At 45.7% G+C, this 27,722-nt stretch overlaps 1 protein-coding gene across 1 annotated transcript in view; it reads right to left on the reverse strand.

Annotated features, from left to right (window-relative positions):
* The window catches only part of ATRNL1 (attractin like 1), a 968,544-nt gene that overhangs the window by 279,023 nt on the left and 661,799 nt on the right, over window positions 1-27,722 (reverse strand). The gene's annotated exons all lie outside the window — the stretch shown is intronic.

Consider the following 27,722-nt stretch of genomic DNA (forward strand, 5'->3'; position numbering starts at 1 on the left):
ACCACCCTTCCAACCTGACATGTGAACAAACCCTTGGTTCACATCTGTGTGGCTGCGTGCTGCGTGTAGGGCAGCCCATTCATTTCAATGGGCTTCCCTAACCACAAAAATTCAGGGAAGGAAGTCCCCAACCTTTTTTTTTTTTTTAAATTGCACGGCACCAAAAGCACATTTTCCAATGTGTGAGGTACCATTAAGAATTAATGGCACCCCTGAAGAGCAGAGCATTTGTCTGTGTGTCAGGAACGAGTGCGATTTTGCGCATGTTCCGCGACACACAGTAACGTGAATGAAGCCTTGGACTGGGGTGCCTCAAGACTGAAAATACTTTTTAAGGGTGCCCCGACTGGAAAAAGGTTGAGAAACACTGATCTAAAATATGGAGGTGGATATTGGTTTTCCCTCCTCATATCTTCTCTTGGATGATAATTTTATATTCTAGATAGGCCCCCCCCCGTCTTGAGACCGGGGTATGTTCAAACCTTGTTTGAGGTGTCCTCTTTTGTAAATCTATTCCCCCCATTTCTTCACTTGGACTTTCATGCATAGATGTGTCATCCAATTCCTCAATTAATTCTTCCATCTCAGTTTGCCATTTATAGACTTTCTTATTTTTATAATCCAGGACATCTCTTTTAAATTTCTTCAGTTTTTTGCCTGTACTTCAATGTCATATTTCTTAATGATCTCCTGTAGTTCTTTTTCTTTATCCTTCTACTCTTTTTGCTTGGCAAACTGTAATAATACCTTTTTAATCTCTGTGATATTACTTTCTACTCCTTGTAGTTTAAACTGTCTTCTTTTTACAATATTTTGTAACAGGTCATTTTCACATTTATTGAAAAAGGAATACCAGTCCTGCATGAGCATTGTATCATCAATACTCCCATTGGGATGTATATCCCACCTTAATCTCCTAGGTGTCATTTTTTCACCGATATACATCTCTAGGGTGTCCCACCATACCCTTAATTGCTTTTCCATAGTATGTCTTAATTGCTTGAATAGACCATCCATATCCTGTCTATTATTGACCTATTGATTCATAAATAGGTTGGCAACACTGGGGGACTCAGCATGCCCCCAGTGTTGCCAACCTATTTATGAATATTTGGGAGGAGGCACACATCTATGGTAAAAGACTACCCCAAATTAAATTCTACAAGCGTTACATAGATGATGTGTTGATCCTATGGGAAGGAAAAGTAGACTCCCTTGAAAAGTTTCTTAACCACTTAAAGTGGTTGTAAACCCACTTTTTGGACTTCTACCTATAGGTAAGCCTAGAATAAGGCTTACCTATAGGTAGTGGAAATATCTCCTAAACATGCCTTGTTGATGTTTTTTCAATTTTAATATCGCGAGACCCAAAAAATTCCCTTACCTGTCCAGGCCTGGTCTCCTGTATGGTTGAAGTTGATCTCTGGCAGTACAGGTTGATTGTTAGGTGGGATATAATATTATCACCCTCTAGGATAGAAGTTTTTATGTTATGTTTTTTATACAATAATTGAGATGAATATGGAATTTTAACTATACATTTTTAACGATTTCTTACAATTCAGTGTTTATGTGAAATTGTATATGTGTATATATGTGTGTATGATATCTTCATCTATATCTATATATATCTATATATATATATCTATATAGATAGATAGATAGATAGATAGATAGATAGATAGATAGATAGATAGATAGATAGATAGATAGATAGATAGATAGATGTACACACATACATATAAAAAAAATTTTATATATATTTTTTTCCATTTGTTTTCCTTGTTTTAAAGTAATTTTAAGATGGTTTGAAAAGAGAAAATTATGTTATGAGTTATTATTCTTTTACCTCTTCTTTGAAATTGAACATTTTTTTAACAAGGATTATTTTGATGCGAGTTTTACCAGTTAATACCTCTGTTGTACATGGTGAGTGGACGTGCGGGGAGCCATTCATATATGACCACTAGGGGCGTCCGGTCCCGACTCCCTATGAGGTTTACTGTGCCCATTATAAACGTTAACGCCTAAAAACGTTATTAATACTAGGCTGGCACAGGCATATACAATTGATGTTTTCGGACCCACAAATATGACACACCTAATTACAGCAGGTTGGCCCAGCACTACCGCTCACCATATATGACGTGAGGTGTACAAAGATGGCACCGCCTCAGACGACGTCCTATGACAGCATGCGTAAGGCACAGCTTAGTACGCACCCATGTCAGTAACGGTCTGTTGAATGCACGCTGGTTTTAGACGGCTTACTGCGTTTTAGCTTCCATTATTTTGTTGGTCAGGCATTAGATCTGCCCCGCTTGTTATACTGTATGACTAATAAATATTTTTTAAATGGAGTCACACTATGAGTACCCATTTTTTATGTCCATTTATATGAGGATACCCTGCGCCTGGTGTACCACGGATCGGTGATCGGTCCGGATATTGTTACTAAAGCAAATTTGATTACATGCACTTTACCCCTAAAGGGGTACAAAGATCTGGCGAGTGTGGAACCAAAGGGGAGCACTACTGCCACCTCATCATTTTTGCTGCACTGGAGTCACGAATAAGTGTATGCACAGAGCACTTTGGACATCTGCACAAGTCATTTGGGAATATTGCATATATTTATGCTAAAGACTGAACTTTTTATTATATATACATTTTTTTTTCACATGAGGACACTTTGGTTAGGCTTATTATATAAATATTTTACTGAGGATTATTTTTAGAGGAGTATATATACTCTTTCATATACTCACAGGTTTTATTTGGAATTAACTGTATATCTGTGTAATTTTTGCACATTCAGGTGTAAGCTATGTCACACATTTGGTGATATATTGGCACATTGCACTTTATAGTTTATTTGCTATTATAAGCATTTATAGAGGTTTAATACACTACACTATTGCGGATCAATTTAACACTTACACTCACTGATGCGAAGTGTGATACACTTCTGAAGGTCACTTTTCAGTTAAGGGGCAGAGCCACCTTCCTCTTTCCAATATCCCTGTAACATTTGTACCTATAGGTAAGCCTAGAATAAGGCTTACCTATAGGTACTGTAAACATATCCTAAACGTGCACCGTTTAGGAAATATTCACTGTTTAGTGTGCCAATGGTGTCATCGGCGCATGCGCTCTGAAGGAACGTCCGTTTCTTCAGGATTGTGTGCCATGACCGGCCAATCACACAGCCAGAGTCCGTGGCCCTGGATGGAAGACAGGCAAAGATGGATGCGGCCTGCAGTGGGGACGGCGCGGGCTTCGTTTGCAGGTATGTGTCACATAATGTGCCAGTATGCGATGCATACTAGCACATTGTGCCTTTACTTTGCAGAGAAGAAAAAAGGAAAAAAAAAACATCAGGGTTTACTTCCTCTTTAACTGGTAATTGTGCGGTTATGCAACACTGTTTTTTTTTGTTTTTTTTTTTGAAAGCCTATGGCGTGCAAAACACACCCAAAAACTTCACCCGGTGCATAAAAAATGTGCACACACATAAAGAGTGTTCACAAAAAAGTGCCACGGGTACACAAGACGTGCCAATTCCCTGATCCCCCGGGGCGTTAGGCTCCTGCGGGGACAAAAGGTACTTACAATGGTCTATCTGGCCGAAACCAGACAGACCCCATTCTCTGGAGGGCCTGCCGAAACAGGACCCACCCAAGTACTAGGTGGGGCTCCCCCGAAGGGAGACCCCATGAGAGAGGGCGAACCAAGCCAAAAGGCCACGTCCACCCCTTCCCAAGACTTTCAGGGCTGGCCCGAGGACCCGCATCCTTACTCATCACACAGTGAGACAAACGTGACAAAAACAAGACGTGACCAGACTACATAGGTTCAATCAAAATAAATAAAAAGTGGGGGAAGGGATAGTGAAGAGGAGAGTGAAAAGAAGTGGCCATTGTGTAACACAATGACCAGGCCCTCCGGCCAGGAATAAAAAATTCCTCTGGTCCTAGCCAAAAGGCCCGGCCCAAGAGGCAGGTGCTAAAAAAGCTGTGTTATGGTGCAGTGACCATGGTGCCCAAAATCAAAGTGACTGCCACTCACAGTGATCTTAAGGCACCCCTGGACTGCCACTCCAGGGGCACTACTCCATAGGCTTTCAAGACCTACCCTGGCCCACAGCCTAGACCACGACAGCCCCCACCGCAGACAGAAAAGGCATGAGGTTCAGGGAGCTTGGTGAGAGCCCCTGCCCCCGAAGGCTCCACCGTCACTCCCATCACCCCCTCCAATTTCACATTCGGGTAAATGGATACTAGCCACTCCCCCCTTCCGTACAAGAGGGGAGTAAGCGTTCTCCTACCCAAATAACTGTCAGCAGCACCCGTCCCCACCAGGAGCACCCTTCCAGACGGCTCAGACTCAACCATTGGCCGGTCCCCAGTATACTGTCGGGCAACACGGCGTAGTCCCTGTTGAGTATCGCCTTTCCAGGTACTATGACACCATTGGATTTGCTGGCCCTCCCCAACAAGAGTGACACAGCGCCTCCTCTGGAAACTGATAAGAACAGATACTACACTTGATCTTACATAAAAGGCCGAGAAGCGATATGCAACACTGTATCCAAATTAAATTTATATCATTTTTTTCACACAAATTAAGTTTTATTTTGGTGGTGTTTGAACACTGATCTGTACAGGCTCTATCCTGGTAATGGCGGTTTTTGGAGTGTTTCAAAGGAGGCAGCAGCCCAACATAATCCTAAGCGTGGAATCTTATTAATTACATGCTATAGGTACAAATGTTACAGGGAGGTTTACAACCTCTAAAGTAGCACAGTGCCGAATAGCAAAAAATGCCCTGGTCATTAAGGGGGTCAAGTGGTTAAAATCCCCTAAAATGGACCTGCCAGTAACTTTTAGAGGCTGCATAAATATGTCACATATATACAGCAATAGTATCATTTTTTCAGGAAAGCTCCACCCCTTATCCTTAAATCTACCCAATCAGTGCTTTTGCCTATACGTGGTTTACCAAGTAACTGGTAACTGTGGATTAACATTTTGCAGAAATATGTCCTATTTACTGTAAATGATTTCTCTGTAGAAGTTATGTTAGTTCTTTACATTAAAAACTGATTCATTTTACTAGGGGTGCCAAGAATTTTGCATTCAGCCTCAGCTGTTTATTATGCACTCTACTATGTAAAATTTCCCCAGGAAGGCGTTGTATTGGTGTTTAAATAGCTGTCTATTCACAGACATCTCCATCCTGTGTTCAGAAATGTCTGACACAGATCAGCCCTCGCCTTGTGATTTGCTGCAAAGTTATAATGCTTCAGTCTGATCACTGGGAGGGAGAGGAGACTGAGGAAATGCCTGCTCCTGCCTGCAGCAGGGTGATGACACCATCTCAGCCTAAGTAAGTTTACTGGACAGGAGCTTAAAGGTGGCTTTTTAGAAGTGGAGCTTTCCCGGAAAACGATTGCCGTGTATTGTGACACGTCAGAAACTTGCAGACTAGTAAAGTTACAATCAGGTCAACTTTAATCCATATTTGCAGTATGGTGACTCTGGCTCTGTAATAATACATGATAAGGAAATGTTGGTTCTCTGTAAACACGGGGAGATTGTGTGATTTTATAGAGATGGCTCCAATGACCGTTATAACACATCGTCCCCATTGGAAACAGATAACGACTTTCTCATCCTAATCGTATCTCTCAGTGAGTGTTCGGACACGTTGATCGGGTCTCTGTGGGTCTTGTGTGTATACTTCCTTTCTATTAGCTGTTGGTTTATGGATTTCTGTAACTGACATGGAGCTGCGAGGTGGTAATGGGGCCTCTGTCACTTCGTCTCACAACCGCCAGAGCAAATGGGTCCAAAGGAACTATATTAACAACTCTGCCACACTGGAAAGGGAATGTCGCAGCTCAGTGCCCCGGGGCACAGTTGTGTGTGTGAGAGTCACCTAGTTGTACAGCCTCCTCTCTTGTACTGAAATTGCTTATTCTGATTTCCAGGGCTTTTTTCAGCGGGAACGCGGGGGGAACGCAGTTCCGGCACCCCTAATGCTGAATGTATTTTATGGTAAGGTGTGCTAGAAGGTGTATTGATCCTGGCTGTTGGGAGATCTATTGTCGCTGGTGGGGATCTATTTTTTTGTGGGGGTCTATTGTTGCTGCGTAAGTCTATTGTTTTTGGCTGGGGGGTTCGTATGTTTCTGGGGAGTCAATTGTTGCTGGGGGGGGATCTATTATTGAGGGGGACATCTATTGTTGTTGGCTGCAGTAGGGTCTATTGATGCTGGCTGATGGGGGATCTGTTGTTGCTGCTGAGAGTCTATTGTTGCCGGGGTGGTATTTTGTTGCGGGGGTCCATTGTTGTTGGGAGGGAGGTCTGTTGTTGTGTGGGGGATCTATCGGTACTGTGGTTGGGTCTGTTGTTGCTGGGGGATCTATTGTTGTGGAGGTCTATCAAATTCCATAAAAATTATGTAGTAGCACAAAATCATACTTGGCTCTGTATTTCCTAAAACGAGGGTCCCCAATCAACGAGCGGGCTGGCAGATGAGTGAGCGGAGAGATGACATCATCTCTCATCGCCTGCCCTGCATTACTGGAGTTCCGCCCTCACTATGCAGTGGGCAGCAGAGAGATTTCATCATCTCTCACTGCCCTCCCTTATTCTGGGAGCCGTGAGGATTGAACCGCCAACGCCAGCCATTGCCCCAATTGTCAGCGAAAAACTGCATCCCCCCTGGCATAATATTCTTCCACGCAGCCGATCCCCAGTGCCACAAAGGTTGGGGACTGCTGCTCTAAAAGGGGCGGTACTGGGAGGTGGGTAGGGGGCAGAGACGAAGGGTGACTCAGAAGGGGGGAGTTCCTGCACCTATTCTTACACTGTGAGCTTCTCACACGGTGCATTAGAAACTGCAACAAGTGACATGGCACCATCTCATTTTCTGGCTGGAGGACGTCCAACATCAGCGATAGCCAGTGATAGCCAATCCTGGTGCACACTGTCCGAGGTCCCAAGAAAATAGAGATTGAAGGACAATTCCAAGACAACAGATATATTCACTGTATACATCTCAGTCTTTGATACAGACTCTCTCTGTGGCAAACAAATGATATTAAGGGCACACTGATGTGGGCTACACAATATTCCTGGATATCCATCTTCCCCCTCTTGTCCCAGGACATACAAGGAATTTACCTTCTGAAAAAATGTGATCTTGGATACAGAACCCCTAAAAACACATATGCTTATTGCTGCTCTCTACCTCATCATTAGGCCCCTTTTGTGTTTTTGGGGTCCCAGGGGAGCCCTGCAGACTTTCAACTCTTCTCCTGGGTTATTTGAAGGGTTTGTGCAGGATATCTCATACTTATGGTTGCCATCTTGAAGAAGCTAATGTAGTGAAACGCGTTGATTTCATATGCTTGTAGCACCTATAACTGTCTGCTTGACTTTATCCTTTTTGCATTGCCGATTTTAACTCAGATGGCATCTTTTAACATGATACAAAAAAATTAATGCTTTTATGTTGTGAGATATTATTTTTTACATATCATTTATTGTTTCTTTTCTCATTGGTTTGGCACATTTAAATTCCCTTTTCCTTGTGCACGAGGGGCCCCTTATCCAGGTGGATTCTAGTTCTTCCTCCACAGGGAAAAACAATTCACGGTTTGGTACATGCACTTGTATGTCTGTGCTCTGTACACAATTGCAGTCCTCCAGTTCTTTGCCGCTGTCCCCCCTCTTGGCTGTTTGGAAGGCTAGTCAACATTATGATACCAGTGTTTCTCAACTCGGCCATCTTTGTCCTTTAAAATCAGCTGCCTACTAGTGATGGGCTCAGGCGTGTTTAGGATCTTAGTCCCAACCCACCTAAGCAATCCCGCCAGGAAGCCAAAACTGTACGCCGTCAATCACAGGCAGTGAGGCATTTCCCAGTCTGTGCAGCTGCGGACCAAGAAACGCCTCACTGCCTATGAATGGTGGTGTGCAGTGTCGGGTTCCTGATGGGATTGCTCAGGTGGGTTGGGACTATGATCCCGAACATGCCTGAGTCCATCACTACTGTCTGCCTCCTTTCCCATCCTAGATCCCTACCCATCAGCTTACAGACACGCCCACTGCAAGCCTGATTTCAGCTACAATGGCTCAAATCCTTATCCTAGAATTTATTATGCACTTGACTACCCTGTTAACAAAATACTTATTTTTTGACTAACCCTAAACCAGGGAAAATACAATCAGTGATTCTAATGCCACACCGTCTGAGCCCACTGCAGCACCACATACACCCAACTGAGCACTGCGTGAAGGCTGCACAAACACATGGAAGGAGGCTGCAGTCCCAATGCTTGCAGAGGTCCATAAATAAGACAGCTGCAAGCTCAAAGACGGCTAGGTCAAGACCCAGGAAAACAATAAATACATTTAGACAGGTTTTCATTTATGCACAGGAGTCTTGTTGGTGCCAGATGGGCTGGTCTGAGTATTTCGAAAACTGCTGATCTACTGGGATTTTCACACACACATCCATCTTGCCTTGTATCAATGGTTCAGGCTGGTGGTGGTGTAATGGTGTGGGGGATATTTTCTTGGCACACTTTGGGCCCATTAGTACCAACTGAGCATTCTTTAAACCCCACGACCTACCTGAGTATTGTTGCTGACCATGTCCATCCCTTTATGACTACAGTGTTCCCATCTTCTGATGGCTCCTTCCAGCAGGATAATGCACCATGTCACAAAGCTCAAACCATCTCACCACCGGTTTCTTGAACATGACAATGAGGTCGCTGTACTCCAATGGCCTCCACAATCACCAAATCTCTCCTGTATCTTAGTCCAGGACATTGATGGTGACCCTGGATGATGCCAAAACTATATAAGCACCTTCCTTCCGGGAAGAAAAGTTTATGAAGGCATTGTCAGAGGTAGCGGCGTCAGGGGGGGGGGCTGACCGAGTGGGCCCCCAGAAAGCCCAGGGTCTCGTATTCCTCGTTCAGGATTATTATCCCTGAGTCCCAAGTCCTGGGGTTGGCCTGGAACTCAAGCGATACTGGGCTGGACTGCCCTGGGGCAGCTTTGCAGGGCCGATCCTGGTGGTGCATGGGCTGCCTCTGAAGGGAGGGAGGCGAGCACTGCCGGATTACACAGAGCGCAGAGCGGGGGTCTCCTGCTTACCCGGCGCTGCAAAGTCCCGCCTCCTGGACAGGCTCCTATGATGGACGTCACACTAGTTCAATGCCAGGACGTGTGACGTCCATCATAGGAGTCGGTCCATGAGGCAGGACTTTGTGTGACTGCGAGCGCTGTGTAAGCGGGAGTTCCCTGCTCTGTGTAAACCAGCGGCTCTCCTCTCCCCATGGCTGCACTGGCAAGGCTGCGCTAATGGGCACTGGTGAGGCTGCATTGATGGGCACTGATCAGGCTGCACTGATGGGCACTGGTAAGGCTGCATTGATGGGCACTGGTGAGGCTGCATTGATTGGCATTGGTCAGGCTGCAATGATGGGCACTGATCAGGCTGCAATGATGGGCATTGGTGATGCTGCATTGATGTGCACTGATCAGGCTGCATTGATGGGCACTGGTAAGGCTGCATTTATGAGCACTGGTGAGGCTGCATTGATTGGCATTGGTCAGGCTGCAATGATGGGCACTGGTCAGGCTGCATTGATGGGCACTGGTCAGGCTGCATTGATGGGCACTAGTGAGGCTGAGCTGATGGGCACTGATCAGGCTGCATTCATGGGCACTGGTGAGGCTGCATGGATGGGCATTAGTGAGGCTGCATTAATGGGCACTGGCGAGGTTGCATGGATGGGCACTGATCAGGCTGCATTGATGGGCACTGGTGAGCCAGGCAGCAACCAGCAAGTGAGTCTACCCCCCCCCCCCCCCATGATGCCGGGCTTGGGCTTGACTTACTTTGAAAGATGGGGGGGGTTATCAAATTTACCTTTGGGCTGAAGCCCCTGGTCTTTTTTCCATCTAGCAATACCCTGGTCAGAGGAAGTACTGTGGTCTCTGTGAAAGGTAATCAATTCCTGGTAGTGTTAAACTGACACATTCATTAGCACTTGAAAAAAGATGACATGACAGGTCCACTTTCAGTTAACAAAAGAGTGTGTAAACAAACATATCAACCCCATGTTCTTGATAAATAACGTTATTAAAAATAGATTTTTCCAGCAAAACTGTAGAAATCCCACTGAGACTCCAGAATTATTTTTTTTAATTCCATCTCAGCGGGGTTTACAAGATGAAATCTTTAATAGCAGGCAATATGGGCTAATAAAGCACATTGTAATGTGTACAAAACAAGCCGTTAACACCTGACGCACGGAAAACATCTATCAGCCAGTCGATTGGATAATTAGCGATTTTCAGATCGGCACAAAGCACTTGTCAGCGAGTATAACAGACGGATTCCTCGCAGCCGGGGATTATCACATTAATGCCTTGACGAGCTAATACCAGAATCGTGGAACGCGGTGTAAGCGGTTAATTAATACCGCTCCGCCATTTATCACTGGATGTGGTGTGATGAGATTAGCAGGCGTTCCGTGTGTTTGATTATGTGCGGAGTAATTCCCCCAGATTAAAGTGGAAAGGACAGGCGAAGGCGGGTCACAGTGTGGGGCTTCCAAGGACAGAATTAACCTCAAAAACTCCAGCTCTATCTGTTCTTTCCCACACTTGTAGCAAGTCCTCTTCTGCAAAACTGATTACTCTCAATCCCCTTTAAACTGCAGCCATCTTGAGCCCACCTTTGTTGCCAGTATGACTTCAATCATCATCAATTCCTTCTTCTGATCTATACTGTTGTTGTGCCCCCCAACAGGCATTAGCTTTTTTTTTTGCTATTATTTAGAGCTAGTGTAAGTCATGGTACTGCTTTCCTCTGGCCTTAGATGAAAAAATTAGAAGAAAGAACACTTTCCCCTCATCCCTTTAGACATGCTGGCCACTAGGACCTTCAGACTTTAGCTGTGTAATCTGCTGATCACTTGTTTTCCACTCTATTAGACTGATCAGCAGATTGCACAGCTAAAGTCTGCAGCACCCAGTGCAGGGTGGTGTGTCTAAAGGGATGCTGAGGGTTTGTTATTTCATTTAAGGCTTAAGGCAGGCTACTGTAGAGTTTAAAGAAACTCAACCAAGCTCAGTCTTACTATGGCGCCAAGGCCAGCAGACAGACCTATTGATGAGTGTAACTAAATCTCTAAGACCGGGTTCACACCTATGCGAATTAGATGTGGGTTTCCCCGCATCCAATTCACATAGCAGGAGAATGTGACTGGCTCCCTGTGGAGCCAGTTCACATATCTCTGTTGCGGCTGCGGAGCGTCTTTGGCTCTGTTTCAGGCATAGATTCGCCCCAAATCGGGGAACAGGGACGCACAGTGCTGATGTGCGATCCGCAGCTGGTTCCAGTGTGAACCCGGCCTCAAGAGGTATTTATTAAAAACAGAATAGTTTGATTGAAACACTTTAATTGCATGTTAATCAAGGGAGGAAAGGTTGAGTTGGAGAACAAGGGAATGTGTGATTTGCCTACATTACATTTCAGCTTTTTATTGGGGCATTCAAAAAAATGGTGCTCCAAAAGATGTTGATGGACTAAAGATAATTAGTTAAATGCCACTTCACCACAACAACTTTACATTTAAAGTGGTTGTAAACCCTTCCATATACCCAGTGAGGTGTCTGGCCTCAGGTCATACACAGGGATTAAACAAATCCTCCTACGTAAGTTGTACCTGTTTATCTCCTGTCTTCTCTTCTCTATAGCTGATCAAACATAGAATTTATACAGCTTGTCTGAGCTTTCAGAAAGCAGGGGACAGTGAGCTGAAGTTACACTATGCAGAGCTTAGTGAGAGCTGATTGGAGGGAAAGGTCCCCCCCCCCTTTCACAGCACACAGGAGCAGAGCTGAGGCTGTAAATCGGCTGGAGGTCCCTCATCTGTCACCTTTTTCCTCTTGGTGTCAAGAAAACTTCTCAGAAGTGACTCATGTTGATAGCAGAGGAATGAGGCAGCAGACAGAAATTACACTTAGTGCTCTTATTTGAAACAAATACACACTACAGAGGGATATGCTTTGTTCATATTTCACTTCTGAGGTTTACAACCACTTTAAGGGCTCTGTGTTCCTGCTTTGGATGCATTTCACATTTCACACAGCAAAAATGTGCGTTTTGTGATGTAAAAGAAGGTGCCCTGCATAAAATCGAAACTTGTTGTCTCACAATTTGACATGTAAATTAGAACGGGTGCGTAAACCCCTTGGTGTGAGTTGTTGGTAATAATAATCCTTCACACTGAGGCAGTTTTTAGGCATTTTAGCGCTAAAAATAGGGCCTGTAAAGCGCCTGAAAACTGCCTCTCATGCCTCCCCAGTGTGAGAGCCCGAGTGCTTTCACACTGGAGTGGTGCGCTTCTGGGATGGGAAAAAAAGTCCTGCAAGCAGCATCTTTGGGGCGGTGTAGGAGCGGAGTATACAGTACTCCTACACTGGCCCTGCCCATTGGAATGAATGGGCAGCGCTTCGGAATCGCCGCAACACGGGAGGTTTTAAACCTTTCTTAAAACTAGCGGCGCTTTACTGCTAACGGACCCGCCGCCCCAGTGTGAAAGGGGTCTTAAAGTGAGATAATAAAGGGCTTTGATCAACTTAAAAGACATTTAATAACTGATATAAAACTGTGTGTAATCAGATCTCTCTGACACTCCTAGTATACTTAGGCTCCTTGCACACTGGACGTTAAAATAGCGTTAAAAAAATGCCAGTAGCTTTGCAGTGAATCCTTCAAAAGTTTAACGTTTTTTGCAATAGCGTTTATTAGCGTTTTTTTTTTCAATGGATCAAAAACGTTAAATGCTGGTGAGCCCCGTTTTTGAGCGTTTATCAATGTTCATGAGCGTTTGACGTTTTTTGTGGTCAGAAAAACAACTCCTGAACACGATTTTATGGCGTTCAGAAAACAGCTCATAAAATCCACTGCTGATAAACATCCAAAAACGTCCATGTGTGCATGGACACATAGGATAACAGAGGGGAGTTTATGGGCTGTTAAAAAAAAAAAAACGCCCAAACTCCCAAAAACAGCCGTTTCTGAGCTTCAGTGTGCATGGAGCCTTATAGCATTACAGTAAAACCAGATAGAGAACCGTTGAACATAAACTGTGGCATGGCGCACGCAAAATTGTTGACATGAAGTGTTGGTGAAAAACAGCCCAGAATGGAGACGATAATTAGGCTTTGGTCACGTCTAATAACAAAAAAAGCTATATAAAAGTTTCTAATCTAATCTCTCCGGCTCTTCTAGTATGCTTTTAGCATTACAGTAAAACCTGCTGGAGAACAGTTGCATGGGATTCTTAGAATCTGACAACCATGTAGGAGTGGGTGCATGGTAGGGTTGCCACCTCATCCCTTTAGGCTGGGTTCACACTAGAGGACGGAGCGTCTCACAGCGGGAGTCCAGTGCGTCTCCATTCACCGTTTCAGGTCCAATTTCAGCCCGAATTTTTGGCAGAATTCAGACCTGAAACAGACCAAAAGACGCACTGGAGATGTGTGAACCTGCTCCATAGAGAGCCGGTCACAACCTCCTGCTATGCGATTTGGTTGTGGGGAAACCCACCTCCAATTCGCAATACTGTGAACCCAGCTTTAAACCCAAACACATATTACACAGGTTCTGTGGCTGATTAAGGTGGTAATAAAACTGACTTAGTACCTTACCTGCTTAAAGTGGATGTAAACCCAATGTCATCCTTTCTAAACTCCTGCCATAGGGGTTATCTATAAGGATATACATGCCTCCTGCATGTATCTTTACCTGTCAAATGTCTCCCCTCTGTCTGTTATGAGACCCCAAAAACTGCATATTCTGTGGGTGGGTCTGTTGTCTGGAGCTCGGTGGGTGGAGTCATGATGTCAGTAGACTCTCCGCCCACCTCTACGCTCCCCTTGTCAATATGCATTTTCTCCTGTGTATTTCTAACACTGAACTTCTGCTATGATCTCTAACATCCAATGAAAAGACAGGAAAGTAACCACATGACTTCAGCATGCCAAATCATGCTGAGGTGTGGAACAGCCAATCCTTGCAGAGCTGCTGAAGAAAGGAGTGGGGGAGGGAATTAAAAAATAATGCATGTCTTAGGCTAGTGCACGAGATATGTAAATCACCTGTCACTCACAGCAAGGGGGAGGATTTGACAAAGTTTTTCTCAGTTTGTCAAGTTTTATCTCACTGAACAATAAAATGGGATTGCTCAGAGATGGATTGACTCTGTGTGGCAAGACTGGGCTCAAATGATAGGAAATCTTATACTCTACAGTATGATATCAAAAAATAAAAAATTTGGGGTTTACATCCACTTTAAAATTAGCCTCAGAACATGTGTAATTCATATGTATTCAGGTTTAAAGTGATGAGGTGGCAACCCAAATGCATGGCCCAAAAACTCACACTGTCTGGGTTCAGTACCACGCACCCAATCCTGCACAGATGTCAAATTTTGATATGTGGCTGTGTCTGCGCAGTCGCTGCATCTACATCCACTTCCATAGGCTGCCTGCATGCTGCATTACACCTCTGTGGGAGGACACTTGTACTGAGGAGTGTGGCTGTGATGAGGAGTGTGGCTGTTAAGCTTCGTACACACGATCGGATTTTCCGACGGCAAATGAATGATGTCAGGCTGTTGGCAGAAGATCCGACCGTGTGTACGCTCCATCAGACAATTGTCGGATTTTCCGCGGACAAATGTTGGATGGCAGGTTTTAACATTTTCCGCAAACAAATGTCTGTTGAATTTTCCGATCGTGTGTACACAAGTCCGTCGGACAAAAGTCCAAAGTACAAACACTCATGTTCGGAAGCAAGGATGAGCCAGAAGCGGTCGGTCTTGTAAACTAGCGTTCGTAATGGAGAATTAACATTCGTAACGCGGCAAATTATGAAATCTCGAAATGTAGCGCACAATTCTCTTCTTCTTTAATGGGATAATAATGAAGCTGCTTTGCTGGTGATACTGATGGAGTTATGGCAAATGTATTTTAAAAGGCTTTTATTTTTATAGCGATATCAAGAATAATATTATTATGCTTTCTTTTTTTTAAATGTATTTTATTTAAGTTACCACAACGCCATTATCCCGGAGTTTTTAAGATCAAAAATACAACTATGTTGGTGTCCCTTGTTCATTTTACATTGTAATTTATAAAATGTAACTGCCTACTCCCAAACTGTCATTTGAACTAAAACACATAGCCAAGTATTATTCTACACATGTTTTTTATTATGCATTAAAAAAAGAAAACAAATAAAATTAGACATGCGATCTGCCAATAGAACGTAACCACAAAGTGCATTCTATGCATCCAAAAATATAGATCAAATCATTATTCAACCAAAAAAAATAATGTCAAAGCAATAACTCCAAGGCCAATAATAAATAACACGTTATCTCCTCCGATTCCGCAACATGTCTGGTTGATGAACGGCCGTTCGGAAACGAACTGAAAAGCGTGAAATGAAAAGTGCGAAATGAAAAGCGCAAAATCAACACTCACCAAACTTCTACTAACACGAAATTAGCAGAAGGAGCCCAAAGGGTGGCGCTAAAGAGCTGAAAAACAACTTAGTACGTCACTACGTTTGCAATGGTTGGCCAACAATTGTGTGGCCGTGTGTATGCAAGACAAGTTTGGGCCAACGGCCTTCGGATAAAAGTCCACGGTTTGTTTGGCCAACAATCCGATCGTGTGTACGTGGCTTGACTCAACTCTGTTAGCACAGAGCACTGGAGGGGGAGGGAAGGCAGTGTTTTAAATGAAGGAAAAGGTATTTTTAACAGATTTTAAGGCAATAATCAGTTACAAATGATATAATGTTGGGGTGTGGGACTATGAAAGACAATACGCGTGAGACTTCAATTGGGCTTTTAGTAGGGGTGCTGCTTAATAAAAAAAAATAAACTAAAAATGTTCTCATTGGAACACATATAAATTAATCTTTTTAAAAATTATTTACATTTTAAAACTGTCAGCCATCCCACCACCACCGCCCAACCCGTGAGACGCGCATACATATGTGTGTAATTCCCATGACACCCCTGTCCGCCCGCGACTTACAACGATCTCACGTCTTATTTCCACAATAAACTAAAACAATTCGCCCGGAAAACGCCAAGCGATGGCGTAAATACCCGACCATCTGGCAGGAATAATTAAGGAAGCCTGGATATAAAACATTAATTAGCGCAGTATTTCAAACGACCTTCAGCAGCCATTTCTATGGAATTCAATCCAAAATCTGTAATCGCTTCTTCCATGTCGCTGTTAAATTTAACAAAGCGCGCATAAAAAATATCGCCGTTTTATTTTTGATTTTTAATAAATAGACCTAAATGGTGGATGAATCAGTCACAGGGTGTTCAGCCTGCGTATAGGACAAATCGAACGAATGCAATGCATGGCATGCTGGAAAAGGGAGGACTTCAATTAAAGGGCAATAGACAGTTTAATGTTCACTGGGGGATATTTAGAAGGAGCAATCGGCTGGGGGGACAGAAATAAAGGCAATCTGCTTATTGTGATATACAAAAACATCCCGAATATAAAGATGGAACAAAGGGCAAAACGTTGCCAGCCAGTTCGCCATCACATTTTTTTCCAGCTTAAATTGTCAGTCGTTTTACAAGTCTGCATATATCAATTCCTGACATGTCACAATATACAGCAACAGTATAATTTTTCAGAAACGTTCCACCTTTTATTAATACAAAGCCATCCCTGAGCTCCAGCCAGTGACTTCGCCTAGGCTGACTTGATGTCATTAGTCTGCTGCAGGCAAGAGGAAGCATTTCCCCAGTCGCCCCTTTCCCCAGTGATTAGACTGCAACATTGTAACTTTTTTTTTTTTTTATTCTTTATTTTCAAGAAGAATAAGGCCGTTTTCACATGGAGCGGATCCATCCAAGCGGAATTCTCCTGCTCAGTGGCGGAGCTCTCTGTTGATTCCCGCTGAGCAGGCAGATGACAGGTTTGTGTGCGCTCCGCTGTGCAGAGCGGAAACAGACACAGCCCACTCTCCTCTATCCGGTTGTCATCCAATCCGATGAACGGATGGCAAAGGTATCGCCATATGTCTATTTTTAGCACATTCTATTGGATCGAATGCCTGCCGGGTGTCAGCAGACACGTGTCCGCTGACATCCACGGCCCCAGAGAGAACAATGGGTGGTTGGTGAAAAACTGACAAGTGGACCCGATCGGTCCGCTGGTGTGAAAGGGGCCTAAGGTTTACAAAATACATAAAAAGGTGACACAAACCATCATAGGATATACAAAACAAGAATGCACTGAGTTTACAATGTTATGGTCTAATCCAGGGATATGCAATTAGTGGACCTCCAGCTGTTGCAAAACTACAAGCCCCATCTTTCCTCTGCCTCCGGGTGTCATGTTTGTGGCTGTCAGAGTCTTGCTATGCCTCATGGGACTTGTAGTTCAACAGCTGGAGGTCCGCTAATTGCATATCCCTGCTCTAATCACTAACGAAATGCTTCCTTCTGCCTGCAGCAGACTGATGACATCATCTCAGCCTAGGCAAAGTCACTGACTGCAGCTCAAGGATGGCTTTTCTGAAAAATGATACTGTTGCAGGAAGGCCTCAGAAAAAACACATGGTTGAGCCTCAGTTTTACCACAAGCCAATGCAGCGGAGGGGTGTGTAAAAATACTGCGGCTGCAATGCTTTGGATTGCCGCACAGCAAAAACAATCCCCCCTGTTGGGTCAACAGGCAGTACTGCCCGCTGAACGCAACATACAATGCAGGTGCGGAGTTCAGGGGGTTAAAGCAGGCATTGAGGAGGCGATACTATGTCACCTCACCGCTTGCCAAATGCTCTCTGAAAAGCGATCTAAACATGGATTGCTTTTTCTGGAAACCACCGCAAGTGTAAACGAGCCCTTAGAATGTACGGTATGTATGCATGCAGATTGTAAAATTACCGACAGGTCCCCTTGAATGGGTGATGTCTTCTCTCTGTCTTCCTGAACATTTTGACACATGGCGATCAAAATGGCGGTCTGCATACGGACCTAAAGATCTTTGGTCGCTTACTAGCCGACAGAATTTCCACAATTATCACCTCTTTAATTTCCCCAGACCAAACCGGATTTATCCTGACTAGACAAATTACAGATAACATCAGACTGGCTTCCAACATTATACAAGACGCAGACTTACACTCAAATAAAGTGCTACTCCTAAGTCTTGACATTCATAAGGCTTTCGATAGCGTGCTATGGCCATATCTAGAACTGACTCCTGAAAATTTTGGCTTTGTAGGGGCCTTTGTTCACGGGTTCCGAGCACTTTATCACCACCCTCGCACACGAAATAGACTACCTGGCTGCAACTCCGACTACTTCACGCTAGGCAGAGGAACCAGACAGGGCTGCCCCCTGTTGTCGCTTTTATTCGCTCTTGCCATTGAGCCCCTTGCCCACTCCATTAGCACGGACCCAAACATTAGATGATATAGAAAGGGCGACCAAGAGTTCAAACTGAGTCTGTATGCGGACGATGTCCTAATGTTCCTGACTGACCCAATAGTGTCCCTGCCCAACCTCATCTCCAATTTACACATATTTCAAGAAATCTCGGGACTAGGGGTTAACCTCTCTAAATGTGCTGCCCTTCCTATAAACTTCCCCCAGACATCATCTCATCTATCCAGTCTAATTTTAGGTTTTCAATGGAAGGACAAACCTTATCTTACTTAGGCATCAAATTAGCCCCAACGCTTCATAAGATATACCAGGCTAGCTACCCTCCGGCTTTTACCCGTATCAGACAACTACACACATGGAGCCCATTCTCCCTAAGCTTTTATTCTTTTTCAGGGCCTTCCAGAAAAGTTCGCAGCCATGCTTGGCTGGGAGGTGGAGACCGGTCAGGTGGCCTCCCCGGAGGAGTGGGGTGACAGGATCACCAATATGCATAAATGCACAAAATCAATAGCGGTAAAGGAAACAGTGGTGAAATTACATACGAGATGGTTCTACACACCTTCCAAACTTCATAAATTTTTCCCCACTGTTTCGGAAAACTGCTTCAGAGGGTGCCCTGACAAGGGGACTCATTTACATATATTTTGGAGCTGCAAAGCACTAGCTCATATATGGCAGAAGGTATCCTCCAAAGTGGCAGAGATCACAGGTGTGTTGACTACTTTGACACACCAAATGTGCCTATTTTTTGCAGACATTCCTGGCTCCTCCCCCCCCAGAACAAAAGCTTGCCCATTTACTATGTTCTGCTGTCCAATGGACTATCGCTCTGTTCTGGCGAACCTCGGGGGTACCATGGGAACAGGTTCTTAAATGTATGGCAGCCGTACAACTCATGGAGAAAATTTTCCACACCATGATGGACACCATGCCAATTTACGAGTTGAAGTGGAAGTCATGGTCCCCTTAGCTCACCCTGGACCCTGATGTTAGCAACGGGCAACCCCCCTCAAGTAAATAGCCTAAAGGGTATTAGTATCCGCAGACTAGTTTCCCGTAACTAACTTTTCTAAGTTACTTTTTAGTTTAAGTGATAGTCTTATGGTATGTTTTGTGTTATGTACACAGCAGTAGAGTCAGGCTGATGAAAAGACGCCCACTAGGCCCCTAGTAAATCCTTTGGCTCTTCTCACTGGGCAGTCTTTCTGGTTAGAACAGTGTGTGTGACTGCTCAACTGACGGTGAAACACGTTGCCCTTTCTGAGCCTTCCTATCATGGGAACTCACGTTAAACTTTTCTTAAATGTACCTGCATCCACAACACGTTACATTCATTACTCAATGTACTCTGTAACTGATGCTTACTGTTACTGCTCTTTATTTTTCGTTTATATTTAAAAAAAAAAGTCTGCAGACGCCTTTGTACGCTAGCTGCATCTCACCAGCACAATTCTAACCAGCTTGACTGACTTTGCACTCCGATGTGACAATTAGTGCTCCTACGGTGTGGCAGTGTGCTCCCCGATCATTGTCCCAGGTGATGGATAGACGGGTCATTGTGGCGGTGAGCTCCCCGATCATTGTCCCAGGTGATGGATGGATGAGTCGTTGAGGCGGTGTGCTCCCCGATCATTGTCCCAGCTGATGGATGGATGAGTCGCTGTGGCGATGTGCCCCAGTTCATTATCCCAGGTGATGGATGGACGGGTCGCTGTGGTGGTGCGCCCTCCCATCATTGTCCCAGGTGATGATGGATAGACGAGTCGTTGTGGCAGTGCGTTCCCCGATCATTGTCCCAGGTGATGGATGGACGAGTTGCTGTGGCGTTGTACTCCCCGATCGTTGTCCCAGGTGATGGATAGACGAGTCGTTGAGGCGGTGTGCTCCTCGATCATTGTCCCAGCTGATGGATGGATGAGTCGCTGTGGTGATGTGCTGCCCGATCATTGTCCCAGGTGATGGATAGACGAGTCGTTGTGGAGGTGTGCTCCCCGATCATTGTCCCAGCTGATGGACAGACGGGTCGTTGTGGCGGTGAGCTCCCCGATCATTGTCCCAGGTGATGGATGGATGAGTCGCTGTGGTGATGTGCCCCAGATCATTGTCCCAAGTGATGGATGGATGGGTCGCTGTGATGGTGCGCCCTCCCATCATTGTCCCAGGTGATGATGGATAGACGAGTCATTGTGGCGGTGCGTTCCCTGATCATTGTCCCAGGTGATGGATGGACGAGTTGCTGTGGCGGTGTACTCCCCGATCGTTGTCCCAGGTGATGGATGGATGAGTCGCTGTGGCGATGTGCCCCAGATCATTATCCCAGGTGATGGATGGATGGGTCGCTGTGGTGGTGCGCCCTCCCATCATTGTCCCAGGTGATGGATAGAAGAGTCGCTGAGGCGGTGTGCACCCCGATCATTGTCCCAGGTGATGGATGGATGAGTCGCTGTGGCGATGTGCCCCAGATCATTATCCCAGGTGATGGATGGATGGGTCGCTGTGGTGGTGCGCCCTCCCATCATTGTCCCAGGTGATGGATAGAAGAGTCGTTGAGGCGGTGCGCTCCCCGATCATTGTCCCAGGTGATGGATGGACGAGTTCCTGTGGCGGTGTGCTCCCCGATCATTGTCCCAGGTGATGGATGGACGAGTTCCTGTGGCGGTGCGCTCCCCGATCATTGTCCCAGATGATGGATGGACGAGTTCCTGTGGCGGTGTGCTCCCTGATCATTGTCCCAGGTGAAGGATGGACGAGTTGTCGTTGAGGCGGTGTGCACCCCGATCATTGTCCCAGGTGATGGATGGATGAGTCGCTGTGGCTATGTGCTGCCCGATCATTGTCCCAGGTGATGGATAGACGAATTGTTGTGGCGGTGTGCTCCCCGATCATTGTCCCAGGTGATGGATGGACGAGTTGCTGTGGCGGTGTGCTCCTCGATCATTGTCCCAGGTGATGGATGGACGAATTGCTGTAGCGGTGTGCTCCCCGATCATTGTCCCAGGTGATGGATGGGTCGCTGTGGAGATGTGCTCCCCGATCATTGTCCCAGGTGATGGATAGAGGGGTCGCTGTGGTGGTGTGCTCCCCGATCATTGTCCCAGGTGATGGATTTACGAGTTGCTGTGGCGTTGTACTCCCCGATCGTTGTCCCAGGTGATGGATGGATGAGTCGCTGTGGCGATGTGCCCCAGATCATTATCCCAGGTGATGGATGGATGGGTCGCTGTGGTGGTGCGTCCTCCCATCATTGTCCCAGGTGATGGATAGAAGAGTCGTTGAGGCGGTGTGCACCCCGATCATTGTCCCAGGTGATGGATGGATGAGTCGCTGTGGCGATGTGCTGCCCGATCATTGTCCCAGGTGATGGATAGACGAGTCGTTGAGGCGGTGCGCTCCCCGATCATTGTCCCAGGTGATGGATGGACGAGTTCCTGTGGTGGTGTGCTCCCCGATCATTGTCCCAGGTGATGGATGGACGAGTTCCTGTGGCGGTGTGCTCCCCGATCATTGTCCCAGGTGATGGATGGACGCGTTGTCGTTGAGGCGGTGTGCACCCCGATCATTGTCCCAGGTGATGGATGGATGAGTCGCTGTGGCGATGTGCCCCAGATCATTATCCCAGGTGATGGATGGATGGGTCGCTGTGGTGGTGCGCCCTCCCATCATTGTCCCAGGTGATGGATAGAAGAGTCGTTGAGGCGGTGCGCTCCCCGATCATTGTCCCAGGTGATGGATGGACGAGTTCCTGTGGCGGTGCGCTCCCCGATCATTGTCCCAGGTGATGGATGAACGAGTTCCTGTGGCGGTGCGCTCCCCGATCATTGTCCCAGATGATGGATGGACGAGTTCCTGTGGCGGTGCGCTCCCTGATCATTGTCCCAGGTGAAGGATGGACGAGTTGTCGTTGAGGCGGTGTGCACCCCGATCATTGTCCCAGGTGATGGATGGATGAGTCGCTGTGGCTATGTGCTGCCCGATCATTGTCCCAGGTGATGGATAGACGAGTTGTTGTGGCGGTGTGCTCCCCGATCATTGTCCCAGGTGATGGATGGACGAGTTCCTGTGGTGGTGTGCTCCCCGATCATTGTCCCAGGTGATGGATGGACAAGTTGCTGTGGCGGTGTGCTCCTCGATCATTGTCCCAGGTGATGGATGGACGAATTGCTGTAGCGGTGTGCTCCCCGATCATTGTCCCAGGTGATGGATGGGTCGCTGTGGAGATGTGCTCCCCGATCATTGTCCCAGGTGATGGATAGAGGGGTCGCTGTGGTGGTGTGCTCCCCGATCATTGTCCCAGGTGATGGATGGACGAGTTGCTGTAGCGGTGTGCTCCCCGATCATTGTCCCAGGTGATGAATGGATGAGTCGCTGTGGCGATGTGCTCCCCGAACATTGTCCCAGGTGATGGATAGACGGGTCACTGTGGTGGTGCACCCCCCGATCACTGTCCCAGGTGATGGATGGATGGGTTGCTGTGGTGGTGCACCCCCCCCCCATCATTGTCCTAGGTGATGATGGATAGACGAGTGGTTGTAGGCGGTGCGCTCCCCGATCATTGTCCCAGGTGATGGATGGACGAGTTGCTGTGGTGGTGTGCTCTCTGATCAATGTCCCAGGTGATGGATGGATGTGGCGATGTGCCCCCCCGATCATTGTCCCAGGCGATGGATGGACGAGTCCTTGTGACGGTGCGCTCCCCGATAATTGTGTCAGGTGACAGAAAGATGGGTAGTTCTGACCACCATTAAAAAGCCAAAATGCCACCCAAAAGCATTTATTAAGTGCCAGAAAACCTTTCCTGGCCTTGTGTGGCGCTCCTCACAGCTTGGATAAGCAGAGCATTTTATTTCTCGTATTATGTCACCATAAAGCGGTACGCCCCCGTAAAACATGTAATATATCTAAAGCCGTCCGTTGCTGGGAAAAGTATTTCCATTAGGCGTAATAGACTGTTAAATTATAGAGATTTGCTGCATGTTATTCACTTGCTAATACCGCCATCTGAATATGGCCTGATCCCCTGCCGATCTGAGCCGCTCCCCACCACAGCGGCCGCATCACACTCAGCACTGACAGGCTGAAGGGAAAATCAGATGTGTCAAAAAATAAAAGAACTGTCACTTAGCACCATTTAACTGCCATTTACCACCCGCGACGCACAATGGAAAGAAAAGCGAGAAATGTCAGCCTGCTCCCTTCCAGCTGAGGCAGAACTACAAGTCCCAGTGTCATGTCTTACCTTCTCCGACTCCATTCAACATGACAAAATAAAATGTTTTGTTGGATAAGCCTAAAGTAGAACTAAAGGCAAAACTTTTAGGATATAGTAGAGAGGGATTATTTATCTATTACATTCACTTATATAGTCAGGGGTGGCAGGGCCATGAACATAAAAAAAAAAAAAAAAAAAAAAAACAAAGATCAAGGTTCGAAGATCGTAGCTCGGCGACCTGAGGTCACCAAAATCCCAAATTGGGGGGGGGGGGGGGTAGGTAGCCGAAGTGCTACCCCACCACTGGTCAAAATGTGGGGCACCTTGCACCTATGGTTCCGGAGATAAGGGGCTCCTTGCGCAGCCTGTCAGAAGCTACATAAAGAGCGGCCAGTTTAAATACAAGCTGGCACACTCTGCAGAAGACTGGGAGAATGAGATTACAGTGCCTCTCACTTCTTGTCAGAAGCACTGAGCTCAATGGACAGCTTGGAGCCTTGGACCAATGGTAAAGCACCACTGGCCCCAGCTGTCCAATAAAAATGATGCAGTGGAGGCTCTGCTCTCACTGCAGTGTCATAGAAGGGGGCATGTCTTCCAGCCCAGCCCTCTTAACTACAAGTCAAAAACATGGGTTTATGGGTATACGGTTTACCCATAATCTCATGTTTTGCTCGCACAGTTAAGAAGGAGAATGAGAATCTTCTGCTGCTGAAAAGGAACTGTTTTAATCAAGATAAATCATATACTAATTTGCTATATGTTATAACATAATAATTTATTATTTATCTATTTACTGTAAAATTACTGGTTTGAAGTTATAACTTCAAACTTCAGTAATATGTCCGTTAAGCCACCTGCTTGAGTACTGTTTTTGAAAATATAGTAAATTACCTTAAAAACAATATATAATAATTATTTGTATATTACTTATGGTAATTAACCCTTGCCACCCAGGCCAATTCTGACACTTCTCTCCTACATGCAAAAATCATAATTTTGTTTTGCTAGATATTTACTCAGAATCCCCAAACATTATATATATATATTTTTAGCTTCTCTCATCTTTCTATCTATTATTATGTGTATATCACTTCAAGCTGTCGCTTTGTTTATATTATTTGTGATGGTACACTAGCGCGGTTCCTTGCCTTATAATATATATATTTTTAGCAGACACCCTAGGGGATAAAATGGCGGTTGTTGCAACATTTTAGGTTACATGGTATTTGAGCAGCAATTTTTCAAACGTGTTTTTTTTTTTTTTTTTAAAAGAAACAGTTTCATGAATACAAAAAAAATTAAAAAATCCACTAAAGTTAGCCCGATTTTTTTTTTTTGTATAATGTGAAAGATGATGTTACGCCGAGTAAATAGATAGCGAACATGTCACGCTTTAAAATTGCGCACACTTGTGGAATGACTCCAAACTTCAGTACTTAAAAATCTCCATAGTCGACGTATTTACATTTTTTTTACAGGTTACCTGTTTAGAGTTACAGAGAAGGTCTAGTGCTAGAATTATTGCTCTCGCTCTAACGTTCGAGGTCTATGTAACCTGTGTGTATCTGACTCTGATGCTAGACAGTGCCTCACCAGCCACTGACCTCACCGCACGTACCTGATACATACACATACTGGGGTCAGTTTTAGACACCAGCCACTTAACCTTCCAGCATGAACATGCAAACTCCAGGCAGGTTGTGCACTAGTCAATGACATTACAAGGGGGCAGGGCTGCCAGTGATGTTACTGGTTGACCCCGCCCCTTTGTTTTTTTAGCGGTGGGAAGAGGAGCTGCCATTTTTTTTGTTGCCGTTGTTCATTGTGATTGATGGTGGATTTACTTCGGGGACATTTATTTTATTTTTATTTTTTTAATAAAGGACTTGTCAAAACTGGATCCTGTTTTTTTTTTTTACTTTGGCCATTTTTTGGTGAAGGACTAGACATACAATGTACCCCATACTCATTCACATGGGGGGGGATTGGGGGCCCTCTTGTTAAAGGAGGCTTCCAGATTCCGTCACCCCCACACAATGGCGTCCCTAGGGGGGCAGAGGGGGCCCTGACCCCCCCCCCCAACATTATGCTGTGCCCCACCATGTGCCCAACCAATAAAAAAATATATATATATTTTTTTTTTTGTTACAAAAAGGCAATCTCTAAGAGGGAGAGCATCCCCAGTCAGCTCCTGCGGGTGATTCCTCCCCCCTCCCTCTGCTCGCTGACACTGCATAATGCAAGCGCTCACACAACCACGGCCGCTCAATCTGCTCCTTCCCCTGCATCCTCATTGGCAGGGAGAAGAGCGAGTTGCAGGAAGGACTCCACCAGGACTCTCAGTTACTGAAAAAACAGACTGATTTCTCCCGTCCTTAGGACAGGAGAACCAGCCTGTAAATTCCAAGAGATGCCAGACCGGCGCTGTCAATAGCAAGAGCAGGACAGTAAGAGGAGGCTGGGGAACCCCACAGTGACAGAACACCAGGGCCCGGGGCAAGACAACCTTGATAGTTCTCCTACTGCTTTGGACCCTTATATTTTCTTGGTATGTTGGTGACATATATCTTTTGTTTTCTGCCACCCTGGGGGGGGCCCAATACAGTAGGAAGGGAGCTCACTGCAAAACATATGAAAGGGCCGTTGTGGGATCGTAGCAAAGGGTCCCAGGATATGTGTAAAGGCTAGCCTGTATTTGTGGGAGGAGTCTGAGAGGGCTATTTAAGCCTCCTCCTCTGTCAGGTCAGGGCTCGTCTGTGTTTCTGATTCCCACCCACCCACCCGTTTCCCCCAGTCTTCATACATACTCATAATACTTTTTCTTATTCTTACATTCAGGGTATGCCCTCTTTTCAGGCATACTGACCAGCCAGGCCAAGGCACACCTCAGGCCTTGGTGCTTAGGAGTATCACTTTCTCACTCGAAGACTCTGAGTACAAATATATATATATATATATATATATATATATATATATATATATATATATATATATATATATATATATATATTTATTTATTTGCATTCTATAGTTGCCCTCCTACTTCTGTCTCTGTCCCCCCATGTGCCCCCCCTAAATATGAAAGCTGGAGAAGCCACTGCCCCCACACCCCCATCATCACTGGGCCAGGGTTGCGTGGAAGAGGCTCTTGTCCTCATCAACATGGGAACAATGTTGGGTGCCCTCAACATTCCTTATATTGAGGGCATGTGGCCTAGTATTGTTGCACTAACTTGTCCCCCCTTTCCTGGCCCACCAAACTGCATGCCCGGAGAAAGGTCTGGTATGGATTTGAGTGGGGGGGCCACACCGTTTTTTTTACATTTAGTAGGGTTGCTCCGATACCAGTATCAGTATCGGTGCGGATGCTAGCGTTTTACCTGGGTATCATTACTCGTGCAAATACACCGATACTTAAAACAGATACCTCAGTTCTTTCAGCTGTCAGTGGGATTTCCCCACTAACAGCTGAAACGTAAAGAAAAGAATGCCGACAATTATTGGTTGTTAAGGAGAGGGGCCGCTGCATCCTTAACAACCAAAGACATTTAATTTTCCTCTCCTTCTGCCCTCTCTTACCCTCCTATACCCCCCCCCCTAAACAAGCTTTGGATTCCATGTTAGAGGGTTAGAATGTCTGTCAGATTTTTATTCTGGTATGCCTCATCAGTGGGGAGATTCGCCCTCTCCATTTGCCCCAGTGACCATTCTCACTGGTACAGGAAGTGGAGCACCGACAGGGAAATCTAAAATTTTTTCAGATCACAGTACCAGGAGGCAAGGGAGAATTTTCCAATGGGGACACCTGTTCTGGTGACAACTCCCCTCACTTTGGGGAGATTTCCTGTCACTTCCTGTGATGTCTCTGGGACAGGAAAGTGAATGGAAATCTCTCCTGTGAGACACAGAGAGTAAATATTAACTTGATAGTGGATTTAGCTCTTTCCTATCCTATAAAAAAAACAAGTTTTGGCT

The sequence above is a fragment of the Aquarana catesbeiana genome, linkage group LG08 (assembly GCF_042186555.1).
Source record: "Aquarana catesbeiana isolate 2022-GZ linkage group LG08, ASM4218655v1, whole genome shotgun sequence".
In the NCBI taxonomy this organism is placed as follows: Eukaryota; Metazoa; Chordata; class Amphibia; order Anura; family Ranidae; genus Aquarana; species Aquarana catesbeiana.